We start from the raw sequence: 14,970 nt of genomic DNA, 5'->3' as shown, positions 1-14,970 counted from the left end.
TAAAAAAAGGAAAGCATTGTGATTCACACCACATTTGTGAGCCCACAGTTTACTGGCTGACAATTGGGTTCATTTGCCAGCACACTGATCTGTACTGGGATGTTATGGATTCCAGTCCTGCACTGAGCCGAATCAGTCTGTGCCTCATGGGGGATGCTATAGCAAGAAGAGCACTTCAGGCTTTCTGGAAAGGAAATTTAATGCCCCTCTCACTTAACTCCAGTAGGTCTCCAGAGGAAATCTTAAAAATCCCATACTTACAGAGTGTGTGATTGATTTTCTGGCCACGCTCAGTATAACTCCAGAGGCATTTCCATTGCTAGTATGTACTCTTGAAGGGATGGCCTTACCAGGGTGTTTGTGTCTGTGACACCTGGTGACCAAAGGACTGTGTTGAACCAGTTTCAGTCCACCTAAAGCCTGTTCCTTGTGCCATGTGATGCCCGGAGAGCTGTTCCTACTGACATGATTTTTAAACATTTCCAGTGATTTCAGTTGTGCACAGTTTTAAACATGTAAAACCATAATCGTCAGTCCTATGGGAGGAAATGGAAGACACCTGCTTGAAGCTGCTTCTTTGTGAAGTAACTATTTCTCCACTGAGTGCTACTGTTTGTCCATGTCTAATGGTTGACACTGGGGGACCAGCGCAGAATCATCAGAAACCACAGAAGAGCATCTTCTGAATCTGGGAAAAAAAACTGGTAGACCTCTACGCACTGAATGCAGCCACTGCTGCTCTCCAAATGTATATCAAACTCAGTTGGACTTGACCGGTTAGCCTTATGATTAAGATTAGCGTCTGACCGAGGGCACGTCTATATGAGTAATTTTGCATGAAGACTTCTTTCCTCCATCTCGGCAGAAGGACCCTTTTCCCTGGCGTGGATCCACGATGGTTTTTCCCCACCCGAGAAAATAGTGGGCGAAATCGGGCTGACCACACGGTGGCAGCAAGATCTCAGTTATCTGAGGAGCTCAGGGGAGATATATGTTTATCATCGCTTTCCTTTTCAAACCACCACCCAGCCATTGCTTACAGAGGAACAAGGCAGGGAAAGGAAGAAAGGCTCTAAACACATTTCATCCAACTTTTGTTTTTCCCTTAATAAAGCCCATCTAAGTTTCTCTGTGCGAATAAAAATCAAGTTTGGACTAATTTGCTAAAATGGATGGACTTTTGGAGGTGTCAGCAGCTCTTTAAAGCTATGATGTGACAGCGTAAGACAGGAGAAGTGTGGTCAGAGCAGCAAAGATGGGAAATTTTTTCTGTTTCCTGAGCAGCATATCCATAGTTACTTGCTGGAAGGAAGAAATCACAAGATTAAAGAAGAAGGAATTGTTTTAAGATGTTTTAGTACCTGGATGTCTTTGCTGAGACAGAAAGGGCAGACAAGATCCTTGTTGACTCTAGCCCTTGAAGGGGCCATAAAGTTTGAAAACAAAAATACGCTGGGGACAGCTCAATATTTGTTGTGACCCAGCTTTCTTGTTTTAGACCTTGTTCATAAGTATTTTAGGACTACTAATTTCCCGCAGCAAATTGCTAATGAATTGAAGCAGCTAAAGAATCCCTCTACTTAACTAGATAGTGAATGTGACTTAGCTGTCATTTCTGCTCCTGTTCCTTTCCTCCTCTGGCTCTGTCTCCCCACACCTCCATTCCACGTGAAGTGGCATACAAGGCTGAAAGAACGAAAGACTCTCCTGGGAACTGTTACAAAAGAATTTCCTGAATAGCATTCATAGGCAAATAATAACATTTATTACATAATATTTGTTTGGAGGAAATAGGAAAGAAAGGCAAAGATTTTAAAAAGAAAAGAAAAGAAAATAATAAAAAGGAAACCCCCCCACAGTCATTTCTCCTGCCTCATGCTTGTTTTTAATGGACCAGGTAAAATATATCTCAAAAATTCAGGAATTTGCGCCCAAAGATATCTTAGGTGTTTGAATTCCAGAGCTGCTCTGATGGCAAAGGGAGATTTATTTTTCCCTGGTTTCCTTAATGCCAGGCCCAGAGAGCATCCTCCTCCTGGCTGTGGGGCTCAGGGCTGGCTCAGAGCCGGGGTAGAGGGGTCTGCCTCATCCTGCTGCGGGAGAGGCTCCAGGACTGTGCCCTGCCGGAGGGAGCTGCTTTTGGCTGAGGCCAGAGTACTTGACCCCACTAGAGCACCAGCTCTGATGGCTCGCAGCCAGGGCCTGGGCATGGTCTCGACCCAGGTCTCAAACAAGAGCCTGGATTGTCTGACCCAGAGACACCACCCCCAGAAGAGGCCACAGATGATGGTGGCCCCCATTCATTAAGAGTGCATCACATGGGAGCATCCTCAAAGTCGGTGAATATCCCCAGATTGCTTCACAATAGACTAAGATGGTGCTGTTTGAACAGCCACTCAATGCCTGCATGCTAGGGATGTTAGTGAGATCAACCTAAGAAGGTTTTCAGGTCTCATTTCTGACTTCCTTCCTCCAACTTTGCTTTCACTAAATAGCAAAACTACCATTGCTTTCAGTGGGAACAGGGATTCTGGTCTGCTGAAGACCTCCAGTATTCTCTGAAACCTGCCTGTTGCTGCAGGTATGTCTGTACAGTGACTTGCATTTCTTAGAGAAAAAAAAAAGTCAGCTGAGAGAGCAAAGCAGATTTTTCCTCCCAGATTTCTGGAGCACATAATCCAAATCACTCCTCTGTGTGCTAATACAAGAAGCAATACATCCAGGACACAAGGGTGGCTTTTTATTGACTCTAAGCTCTAACAAATCCTTTGAACATGTATGCATATGCTTATGTATCTGTCAGGGCCCTGTGGGCACCTGTAGACTGTGACTGCCCTGAGTGCCCCCAGCTGGGACCCACACCCTCTTCTGCCCACTGCCCAGGATCCCATTTAAGCTCAGACCCAGTACCTGGGCCTGGCTTGAGCTATGTGATGTGAGTTTATGTGTGTCTTCACTCTAGTGGAGCATCTCTCCCTGAAGTGCTTTCTGTACATCCTGCATTGCAAAGAAGAGTCTGGCTTCACAGGTAGACAAAGTCAATTATTATAATGCAATAGTTTCATGTTTGCTATTTCAAAAAATCCTGTTAAATATGAGAAAAGCTGATCTTAGGCCTAACCTGTATTGGTAGTGTCTTCAGGTCTTTGATTGCTAGACCATGTATGAGGAAGGGGTTAACAGTTGTAGCTCTGCATTTTATCAAGAATGTAATTTATTTTGGGGTAGTGCCGAAGGACCCAGAATGAGGTCAGGACTGCTGTGTTAGGTGCTGAACATGCATTCATTTTTGCAAAATCTAAACAGCTGGTACTCATAAAGGAGCTATTCAGAACCTGAAATAGTCATGAAGTGAACTGTGCTACTGACTCTTTAAAGTGATTAACTCTTCAACCCTAGAAGGACAATGGCAGCAGGACCTTCAAATTTTCTCTATTGTACACTGAAGGATTAGAATGAAATTTAAAATGCTAGATGCTACTCACCAAAGGCACTTTAGGATATTTGATGCTTTGTTTCTTTGTTGGTGCTTAGGCTCTAAAGTTGTAGACAACTTGGAAATAATATTGTATTGATTCTCTGGGATTACAGCTACTTGTTTATAGGTTTCTCCATAATTATGAAATGCACAAAGTTTGGGTTAGCTAATAAAGAGCAAAATAAATGGTTCATGCTTGGTTTAAAGAGAAACATGCTATTTATAACAGATGGAGGGTTCCAAGATTATTTTAGTGATAGATTCTCTTCTCTTTGCTTATTAGTGTGCAGTTACATAAATTATTTGGCAGATACATAAGTCAAGAATACTTGTTGAAAGAAACAGCATTAGCTTGTCTACTCTGATTCAGTAGGCCAGACAAATAAAAAGGGTGACGGAGATTGAGATGCGTGGATCAGAACAAAGCATCGATTGAATAGCTATTTTAATAGTAGTAGCTGATAATTTTTTAATTTCTTAAGACTGATTTTTTTGTTTATCAGGTTTTTTGTCTTCAATATATTTTCCTATGAAGTAATTCTGTGCTTTGTGATAGCTAGACTGTTACTGAGAGAAAGCACAACAGCAGGTACTGAACTAAGATGGAAAGCTGCAGGGACAATCATAGAAAGATGAAAGCAGAATGAGGCTTAAAAAGCTGGTACTGAAGGGTCTACCAGTCTGTACCATTCAGTCGCCCAGGGAATGTAAGAGACTACTGCAACATAACACTAATTCTCTTCTCTTTCACGTAAGTGGTTTTTGAAGCTTACTTAAATTTAATATCTTAGCTTAATGCTCCTAGTTGGAAAAAACATGGTATCAACTAAAGCATGAAATGATCTAAGAGTTCTACCTGATTTAAAAAATATATTTACCCAAGTTTTTCTAATGTATAACTGTAAAACTGCTCCATCAAGTGCAAATAAAAACATGTCTACTAAATTCAACAGTTAATATAAACCTGTACTACTATTTTTCTGTATTTGTGTTTTCTCTCAAATCAATTGCATTTCTTTGAAATACCAACACTTGGAAAGTAATGCTTCAATAGATGCATCTCCATACAAAATCCATACAAAATTGAGGCATGCATTCATCAAGATTGAGTCTTTTTACACCTACCCTTAAAGTGTTTTCCTTCTAACATTACTTACTGAATAGTTAAACAGTTGAAATTAATCTCTGATTCTCTGGCCTCACTCAGACTCAGTTTGTCTGAATTTGGTACACATAAGTTGATTTCTGAGCAGCATGTTCTCCTGGGGTAAAACTTGGGAGGTCTCATTTGGCTGAGGACTTCCAAGACCTCTAATGGGATATGTTAGGGAGGGAAAGAACAGCACTTGTTACAGTGGGGCATTAATGCTATTTATTCTCTTGTGCACCCAAATTTACAAGTTTAAGAGGAACGTATACAATGTAGTTGTTAATTCCCAGTGATATCCCTGCCCTGATCTGTTTACTGCCCAAATTCACTGTTTCAGAGCATGGTACATTGTCACGAAGGCACTGCATACCCTGTCTGCGGTGCAACAACTCTTATTCTGTTGCACTAATGCTTTTTGCTCTCCTCTTGTTTTCTGAGGATTTTTCCTTGCAGCCCTGAGCAGTTCTTCCTATAGCAGTGATAGCTACCAATGCTTCATATGAAAGAGATCTAAAGCTATTAGAACTATCTAATGCTAGCCCTATAAAAAGCATTAAGTTAATTAGAGGCACATAAAATATCTGCTAGATACTAGCGGACTGTAGTTACTTAGCAGAATAATCCAACTTCAGTGGCTGTGATTAGTGCATTAGCTCAACAGTGTTTACTATCCTGGTTTCTGGTCATAGCTCTTGTACTTCATCATTATTGTTAACCTATCACAATCTAATATTAATATAGCTCAACGGTAGGCATGAGGTGCTAGTTATTTCGTTCTACAGATTGCATAGTGTTGATAGGACTCAGAAACAGGAGCAGCAGATGACAAAGTATGAGAATTCCTTGACTTGTCTGTCACATTTCCCCTATTTTGTTGTGTTTGTTGTTTTGATGAGTACTCGTTTCATGAGGTTTTGATAAGTACTTCTTTCAAAGAGTATTCATTGTCTTCTGTAAGGTGTATTTTAACAAAGGACTTGTTGAAAGAGAATTTTTTTAATTGACCCAAGGTGGATCAGACAGATGGAAGAACACTAAAAGACAAGTAAAGACAAACAAGACTTAGCGAAGAACAATATTAGCAGAGAATAACTTGAATGCTGATTCATGTTAGGCCATGAAAACAAGAACTAGAATGCATTGTAAAATACAAAGAGTGGATTTTTCTGTTGTCTAGGAAGCTTATGGATTCCTTACTGTTATTGAAAATGCAGGTAGTATATTAATTAATCCTGGAGGTGTCATGTTAGGCTTAAGCCCCTTCAGTGGGTGCCTTAGTGGATTTCTGCACATGGACATACAGAATCATAGAATAGTTTGGGTTAGTCCAACCTCCTATCAATGATCTTCAACTAGATCAAGTTGCTCAGGGCCCTGTCCAGCCTGGCCTTGAATGTCTCCAGGGATGGGGCATCTACCACCTCTCTGGGCAACCTGGGCCAATATTTTACCACCTTCATTGTAAAAAAATTTCTTCCTCATATCTAGCCTGAATATTTCAGTTTAAAATCATCACCTCTTGTCCTGTCATAACAGGCCCTTTTAAAAAGTCTGTCCGTCTCCTTCATAGAGGCTTCTTTTAAGTACTGGAAGGCTGCAATAAGGTCTCCTTGGAGCCTTCAGCTGTGTGGTCCTTTTCAAGTCTTCTCTACATGAGATAATGTCACCACTTCGCTATGTTTCCACAGCTATTTCTGAGGTTGGCCAAAGCTGTATTTGGCAGCAAGGGGCTGAAACACCTTGGTTTGCCTGATTCCCCTGCAAAGCTGCACTCCAAACAGCTGGTAGGTGATGTTGCTTCCATGGGATCTGATTTAAACCCTGGCTAGACCATGTTGCTATGTGTTTGCAGAAAATGCCCTCTATCAGAACTTCTTGTTCAGTAGTATGGGTACAGTAATCATGGCAAGGCGATAACGGTGTGCCAGACATAAAGCCTAGAAACATTTATAAAATAGATATACTCAAAAATACCTTAATTTTTATTTCAAACATCAACATGATTTGAAACTCTTGTTAGATACAACTGATTCTTTTGTGTTTTCTTTCAAATTTATCCCAGCTCTTGATGATTAAAACAAATGTGCCATCCACTTGTGAGGAATTAGGAATGCTGTTATTATGCCCATAAGATCTGGCTTTTAGTTCTTTGAAAGTGCAATGTGAATAAAATAAAATGAGGATATCTTTAGGCAAGGGCTCTAAAAGGGCTTTTTCATTGCAAGTTCAAGTGTGTTTGTTCTAAAAGTAGCATTCTGTCTTTGAAAAAAGTATCATAAGAGGAGGCTTTACAACAACCCTCCTAAAGTAAATAATTTTATCTTGTATTATATGGTTTTCTAAATTTTTTGAGGGACTTTATTAATTGTTTTCAATGTTGAACAAACACCATTTCAAGTAAATGCTCCCTCACCCCACTCCGTATTTGCTTGAAACCATCCACAATATTTCAGAATGCTTCTTGTTAATCTCATCGCTTGTTATTTTTATATTCTTGATCCTATTACCACCTGTGCTACTATGGAGTTAATTCTTTGAGATTTTCTTATCAACCTTATCTCTGGTTTGTAGTAACTAACAATAACAACAAATGAGAACAATCACCAGAAACATGCTTTTTTCATGTTTTTCAAAATACTCATATTCATCTTATTAATCTGTGGGTTTATTTTTTCTTGCTGTTGTAATACTGAATGAACTTTGATCCATTTTGTTGGAAAGTTTTCTGGCTCTGTTTTTCCTTAAAAAAAATTAAATTTGAGCATTTTATGTGATGATTCTGTGTTATGTTTAAGCCTGGCAGACTCAAGTAGTGCCAAAAAACCTGAGTAATAAAGCACTAATATCAAACTGATATGATGTAAAGTTCAGAGGGCTTAATAGCCTTGCATCAGCATCACATTTCATTGAAACATGGTGAATGGTTCAGAATATGGGAAGAATTTTCTCCTATCTTCTTAAACTGTGCCACACTGGTGATGCTACTAAATGCTTTAACATGGTTACTGGGGGGGTTCTTTTGTTTTGACATAGACTAGAGATGCTTTCCAGTGGGTTGTTTCCATAGGGCTGGGATACCTGATAAAAAGTGAGAATAAGCATCCTATGCAGAGGACTTGTGGATATGCTGGCTGGACAGAGAAAAAGGAAATATGTATTTGTCCAAAAGTTAAAATTGGGAAGCTAAATTTTAAAGTATTGTTTCTGTGGAAAATAGTCTGTGAAGCATAATATTTAGAGGGGTACCTGGATTATTTTTATGTGCATTTAAGTCAAATGTCATTTGACAAATCAAAACGTCTTGGCTGCTAATACTAAATGCATTTTGATGGCTCAAGTTCAAGATGAAAAAGGAACAAGATAGTTCCTAACCCATAACATGATTCACAGGTCATCTGTCTCATCTCCAGGAAATTACTTCAGGAGAGGTTTGTTGATAATTGTTACATGACGAAAACCCCTCAATCGAACAACTCCCCCAAATACTGGCAATAGTTCTTTGACCATTCTCCTTTCTTGTCTGTCAAGGTTTCCAGAAGATTTCACTTTAAAATATGTACTAGAGATGAAAACAAAAGAGGTGGAACTTCACCAAACCATCTTATGTTATTTGTCATCTTCTTAATGGCAGATAAATGTTCGAGCCAGTTTTTATTATCAATGTTTCTGAAAAGATGTAGACAAGATACAAAATGCCTACATGTGTTGTATTTTCTTGCATTCAGGTTCAAACCAGAAGTAAAAATTCTGAATTACAAGGAAGCTTTTCTACAGTTTCCAGGACCAAGCATGTAAGATCTTTTCTTATTGGTGTAATGAAAAAAAAAAGATGGAATATGGAAGAGCATTGTGGAGTTTTCTGGTTTTTAGTTTTGGAGGAAAAAGCAAGCACTGGAGCTCCTCAGAACTGCTTCAGAGCAGTGTTCCCCCAGAACTAGGACTACAATGGCAACAAAATAGAATCAAAAGCAAGTATTTCCTTTCCTGATTTCTGATTTTTTTAGTGTCAGTGGTGCTTTGTACCACTGTGATATGTGAGTGAAATGTATGTTCACTGAGGCGATTGCAAAAATGGATTGTTTTACTAAAGGAAGCCATCCATGTTCTTTATTCCGTGTGGTAAAGCCCAGAATGTATTTTTTTAGTCTGCATGCATATTAAGTTCACTTGAACTTTAGATATTCTTAGTCCTGTTACATGCATGACAATGAATCTGCATATTATGCAACAAGCTTAAATTTAGCATGGCATGTTGGGAGGCATAAATTTCCCACAGATCCATGCAGCTTTGTATCTGCCAAACTGACACTAATAGCTGCCAATTATTGCACAAAGAGATGTTGCTTGCTCAAAAAGAAAAAAAATATTCATTGTAGAAGTTTTGAGTGAGATCCTAGCAGCACTGATACCAGTGGGAGTTTTGCTGCTAAGATTTTAAAAAGCTGATGCTACCCTTCTATCAATTTTGAACAGATAATTAAATAGAGACGATATTTATCTACCAAGATTTAATGTCAAATGCTGAATGTTATGCTTTTTCTGTGCACAGTAGATGAAGTATTTTCTACTTTTAACAGGCTTACCTGAAAAAATAAAGCAAAATCTGTTTTATATTAAGTGTGTTCACTTTCCATAACTTAAAAAGCGAAAGGAGAGAAAGAAGAGAGAAAATCAATATAAGACCACAGAAGCTCAAAAGCTGGGATTATAAAAATGACACAGAATCAAATGAAGTGTTACCCCTATCTCCAATAATGCCTTTCCTCTTTTTATTTTTGTTAATGTTTTTTATTTGATTCTTTCAAACTGTGGACAAAATCCTGACAAAGCTGGTAAAATTCACATTGCATTCAAATGCACCCTCATTACGATACTTTTGTTTATAATATTGCCCTTGCTGTGTTACGTACTAACTGGAACTACTGGGTTAAATAAAACAATATGTATATACTTGTATTTATGAAAGACTGCAAATTTGAGTGCATTTAGTTTCCACAAAACTAAAATATTCAATAGGAAAATGTCGGTAGGCTGGAACATATTGATTTTTGCACTGAGAAAATATTTTGAGTTCATTTGTCAGTCTGTCTGCCTGAAGTGCTGTAGTACATTATGTAAAGGCATGTCCCTTTTCTTCTCCACAGTCTGTCCTCCCGCTAAGGTAAAACCGCCTTTTTGTTCTGTGTTCAGGTACTATGTGCATTAGGGAGTGTAATGATTGCAGCAGTCACATGAAATACAGCTGGGTTGGAAGGTCCAGGATGTGAAGGATGCCAGCTCCAACTCCCCAGGAGGCTTTATGTGCAATAGGAGCCTTTTAGGCTTGAGCTCCAGCAACATGTTTTGACAGCTCCAGATTTGGGGGAGGGAGGGAAGAGTTGGGTAAAATTGAAAGTACTTTAACATCTTATTCTGACTTGTGATGGAAACACTCATAGATCAGAGTTTCCTAATGGAACACCAATTTTGATTTCTGATCAAGTCAGGATTTTATAGTGTTCTCAAGCAAAATAATTTTATTTTGGAAAAAAACCCAAGGCATAATGTCTGACCCTATAATGTACCCCATCTTAATGAATCAGTATTTGTTTATTTCTGGTTAGATTTTATGTAAACCAAATGAATGTAACATGGGCTTACTACTTCTGTGCCTTTTGGGGGTTAAGTATTGGTTAAAGAATTGAAGAAAATCTTTCTGCTTATCTTTTCTGATTGCCATTCCTTACAAACATATTATATCCACTGCTGACTTCAGATATCTCTTGCTTGAGGGCTGCTGCTTTGACCTTGTTGCATAACGCCATCTCACCGTGCCTTCTCTTGCCTAGCAACCTCTTATCACACTTTGCTCAGGACTACCCGGGTCTCTGTGGTGTTATGAGAGATTCCTTCTGGTTCACAAATAAACATGACAAGACATATTTAGTCAAAGATTTCTCGTGGTTCTGTGCTGGCTGGATGCTTGCAGGTCCTGTTATGTGTCTAGCCTTGGTGACATTATCAAAATTTTAAACTACAAGTTTTACAGTCACTTTGCTAGTTGTTGGTCCTCATTCTTCTAGCTTCTGTTACGTTAAGATTAATCAAGCAGCATTCCTGCCTATTCCTAAAGAAAATACTGAGTATTTCAGTTCAACCTCTCCACTGGCACACATAATTTTCTTAGTCAACTAGATTAATTTAGTTGATCTGGGCTAGTATATTTTACAGGCTTTTTGAGCTGTTTGGAGTTTTTAAGTGTCTGGGTTAAGAATATGTTTTTACAGAACCTGGAAGTGTTCATGGAGTTGTTACAACTGCGGCAATTTATTTTTGGGTGGAGGTGAAAGGTGGAGGAACAAATGTTTATTTTCCATTTTTCTAGGAGGTATGGTGCTTGTGGCACTGCCTTTAGATTTGGAGATGCAGTTCAGCTGTCAACTTGGAACTGGAATTAATCTCTTACTTCCCCCAAAGTCTGCTTTGAATTGGGCAATGCAGAAACCTGACTGAATGTCCCACACCTCAGACTGTGACCTTCACCCGCAATGTGCTCAAAGTTCCTCATTCTAATCCAGACAAGTTTGGTATGAATGTTGAGGTTCAGTCTGAAAACGTACTTAGGCAGATCTTTAAAAAATTATTTCAGAGTTTTAGTTTTGACTTGAGCAGAACAGAAATAAATCTCTAAGTCTTGAAAGGTGTTGTAAGGGAAACCGGTTGCTCCTCATGCTCCTGTTTTCATGCAGAATGTAAAGATGAACTACTAGCCCTGAACAGCATTATTTCTAATGTGTGTAAGTTCAGCAGATAGGTCTGAAGTATTTTCGGCAGTGGTCTTAGTTACATGGTATTAAATCCATTGGTTGGTAACTCATGGATAAATTTTGCTGTGCATGTGCATAAGTCTTGTTTTCAGTGAAAGGTTTGTTAATCTCTGAGGTATATCCTAGAAATATAGTGCATGTCTGTGTGAATCTTAAATAACTAGCGACTGAAAATTTTTGGCTTGTGAGCAGTGATTGGAAAATGTACTGCTTCTGCCAATTTTTTTTTCTGTTTTTGGAAAGCTGGGAAATATCAGACTTGCACCTCACATCAGCTTTATCAACTTCACACTGTGCTGTTCAGATTTATTTCCAATAGGAATGTAACAATGTCTTGTGAACCACTGGAGTGGGAGATTAAAGATCTGGTTTTCAGACAGTGGGGGTCTGACTGCATTTTAATGCTCATTTCTCTTGAGGTAGACGCAACTGCTTTCACAAGTTTGGCAGTTTCTGATTAAAGGATCTCCAAACAAACAAATGTGCAGATTATGTAGGTACTGAAACGTATTGGAATTCCATAATCCTGGGCTTTTAAGCCCCTGCTTGTTCTCTGGGTAACTGGTGACTAAATGTCACAATCCATTGCTTCTCAATATCACAGAAACCCTGAAGTGGTGTATTCAGTGCAAATAATTGAGAATGGATAACTGAAATTCTATTGTTTTTTTTGCATTCTTTGATAGTATTACTTTATTTTTTTTATCTGCAGCATTTATAACTCCTTCTGTCTCAAGGTCAGCTTTCCATGGGTGTTATACCTGGATCAGAGCTTGAATCTGCTGTTTTCTGGTTGGTAAACTCTGTATCCAGGCCTGATTATGCTTTGCTTGTCCTCCTAGATCTTCTCTGAAGGCTTGGACAAGTGGGATGTCACTAAATCAGAGCAGTATGAAGGGAAATGTGGATTTGTCTGGGAACCGTACCTCTGATAAAGTGTGAGCAGCACCTTGGGAAATGAGCACTAGTAGGGTTCTCCTAAAAGCAGCCTCACTCAGCATATGCTTACACTTCCTTCCAGGAATGGGAAACTCCAATTTCTTTTGGTGTTTCTTTTAATTTCCATCCCTTGGGAAGGGAAGAAAGCAAGAGTTTGGGAAGATCCTGCCCACTTTTCCCCAGAGGGAAGCATAGGTGTCTGCTGACAGGGAGAATCTGAGAAACTTCCTTCCCCACTGTTCCCATGAAGCTTTGGCATCTGCTTAGTGGTGGCAACTGACAACTCTGCTGTTTGGCTGTTTAAAGGAGTTTGTTTTGAAAAAATAAAAGGCAGTAGGATGACTTTGCAGCCATGTTCCAGGTCAGTGGTGATGGCAATGTGGTTAACCACCTCTCCTCTCTTCCAGCTACCCCTTGGTGCTGATAGGTAAACCCAAGAGCAGCACCTCAGATTGAAGGCTGAGACTTCATATATGGACAAACACCAACAATGATGTGTACAGAAATGGGGTATTTCAGGCAAACTCCTTTTCTTCTGGAGTATTCCTGTTTGCGTCTGAGGCATGGGTAGGCTGCCAAGTAGAGGAGCAGTTGTGTATGAGACTGCTCCCTGGAGCTGGACCACTTACGCAGTCAGTGCACTTCAGGTGCTGCCAAAACTGATGTATTTCACTGTATTACAGCCATGCTTTCTCAGAAGTGATTTGCCTCAATTATTTCTTTGTAGTTAAGAGCAGACAATGTAAAGCATAACCCTACCTGGAGTATCATTTTCCCAGCCAAACTGCTAACTCAAAATGTATTTCTGTTTGCATGCTACGTGGAATGACTTTTTTTTTTAGTTTCCTTTGGCAAACTGAAATATCCAAGTATGGATGAATCATCCTATTTGCACGAGAAGAGACATGTTTCAGTGTAGGACACTAACATCTCTTGTCTTAAGGAAAACACAGACATTTGGGAAGATAAAGAGAAGGGAGTAATTCTGCTTTTCTCTTAATCTCAGCAGTTAGAGATGGCTATTTGGAGCGAAGCCTTTAATGAATTTGAATCTTCCCTCTCCTGTTTCATAACTTGATTCTAAAGTATTGTGAAGAAATGTTCTCACCCCTTTCTACAGAGGCTGATCTGGTTTGCATTAATCAAATAATGTCCCTTTGGGCAAAAGCAGGAATGACTTCTGTTTTCTTATAGCAGAGCCTATGGTGAGGATCTATCGGGTACTGGATTTTGCTTCTGTGAATGTGCAATATTTACCTATATAGAATTTGGCTACTAGAATATGAAAATCACGTAGTGTAGCATGGAAGAAGGTGGAAGGAAAATGAAATATGCATGAAGTAAGATTCTCTTCTGTCATATAGAAAGTGTGAGGGAATCCTAGTTTCTGAAACATAAGGGTTTCTTTGCAAATAAATTCAAGATGGTGAGCATGATTTCTTTTAAAATATCTTGTTCACATCTTCTATCATTAATTTAGACTGCTTAGCTGTAATCCATATGGGCTTTTAGAAGGTAATTCACAGTCTTACCTTGACTGCAGGATTTATATAGTTGTAAACATGGGGTTGGCTTTTATTTCTAATTAATTAGCATGCAAATGCACTGGCACATGGTATCAGAGGACCCACAGTAGAGTCTGCAAAGTTAGTGTTGAAAATTTGGAAAGTCTACAGAATTAAACTATGCCTTAGAAGTGCCCTTTGCACATACATAAAATAATCTTAAATTACAAGGATATATACTGTCTTTTTGTGTCCTTCAGGAGATAGGATAGATGGTGCTCATTTAGGACAGATTCATTTAACCTCAGCTAAGCTGCCTACCAATTAGGCATGTAGCTTAAGCCAGATGTCTAATTATCCTCTGAAGTCGAAGGCAAAATAACAGGAGCTGCGGTTAGTTATTCTTCCTGCTCATCTCAGAGGACTATCTTGGGACAGGATGAATCGCTCCTAGAGGTGTCTGCATCTCTTCAGTGATTACAGAGCCTACATGACTGCATTAGAGTGGGCTTTTTCTACAGCTAAATTTAGGTGAGATACATCCTGCCTTTAATGGGCAACTATTCAATGTTGCTTTGCTGCACCAGTGTTCAGTATGCAGTGCTAGTCTTTATTGCCATGTTGGGTAACATCCTATTCAAACCTGGCTCTGAAGACAGAATTATTCATTTCCTCTAACCTTTTCTTCAGCAATTGTCAGTATTTTATCAGTGTGCTTCACAAATGTGAGTTATTCTTATAGCCACCTTGGGAGATAAGAAGATACTATTGTCCCCATTTTTAGACAACCTTTATTTTTCTTGTATTTCTTTGGATTTTTGAATATCTGACCATGCAATTTTTATAATGTACCTTATGTAACTTTCTGTTTGTTATGTGGGTTGGTTTTTTTTATTTAATCCAACTAAATGAAAAAAAAAGCCAATCGTGACAGTCTGGTGATAATATGGGGTCATATCTTAGTGTTCTACTCCCTTTTGGAGGGTGTTCCTAAAAAGCTGAGTAATAGTACCCCTTATTTCTCAGTTTTATCCAGGTTTTCTGTCATTGATCAGCAAACTTCAGGGTAAAAGGTGTTATTCTAGTAAAGAA

This window comes from Patagioenas fasciata, chromosome 2, assembly GCF_037038585.1.
Source record: "Patagioenas fasciata isolate bPatFas1 chromosome 2, bPatFas1.hap1, whole genome shotgun sequence".
Lineage (NCBI taxonomy): Eukaryota > Metazoa > Chordata > Aves > Columbiformes > Columbidae > Patagioenas > Patagioenas fasciata.
Note: the sequence above shows the minus strand (reverse complement) of the source record.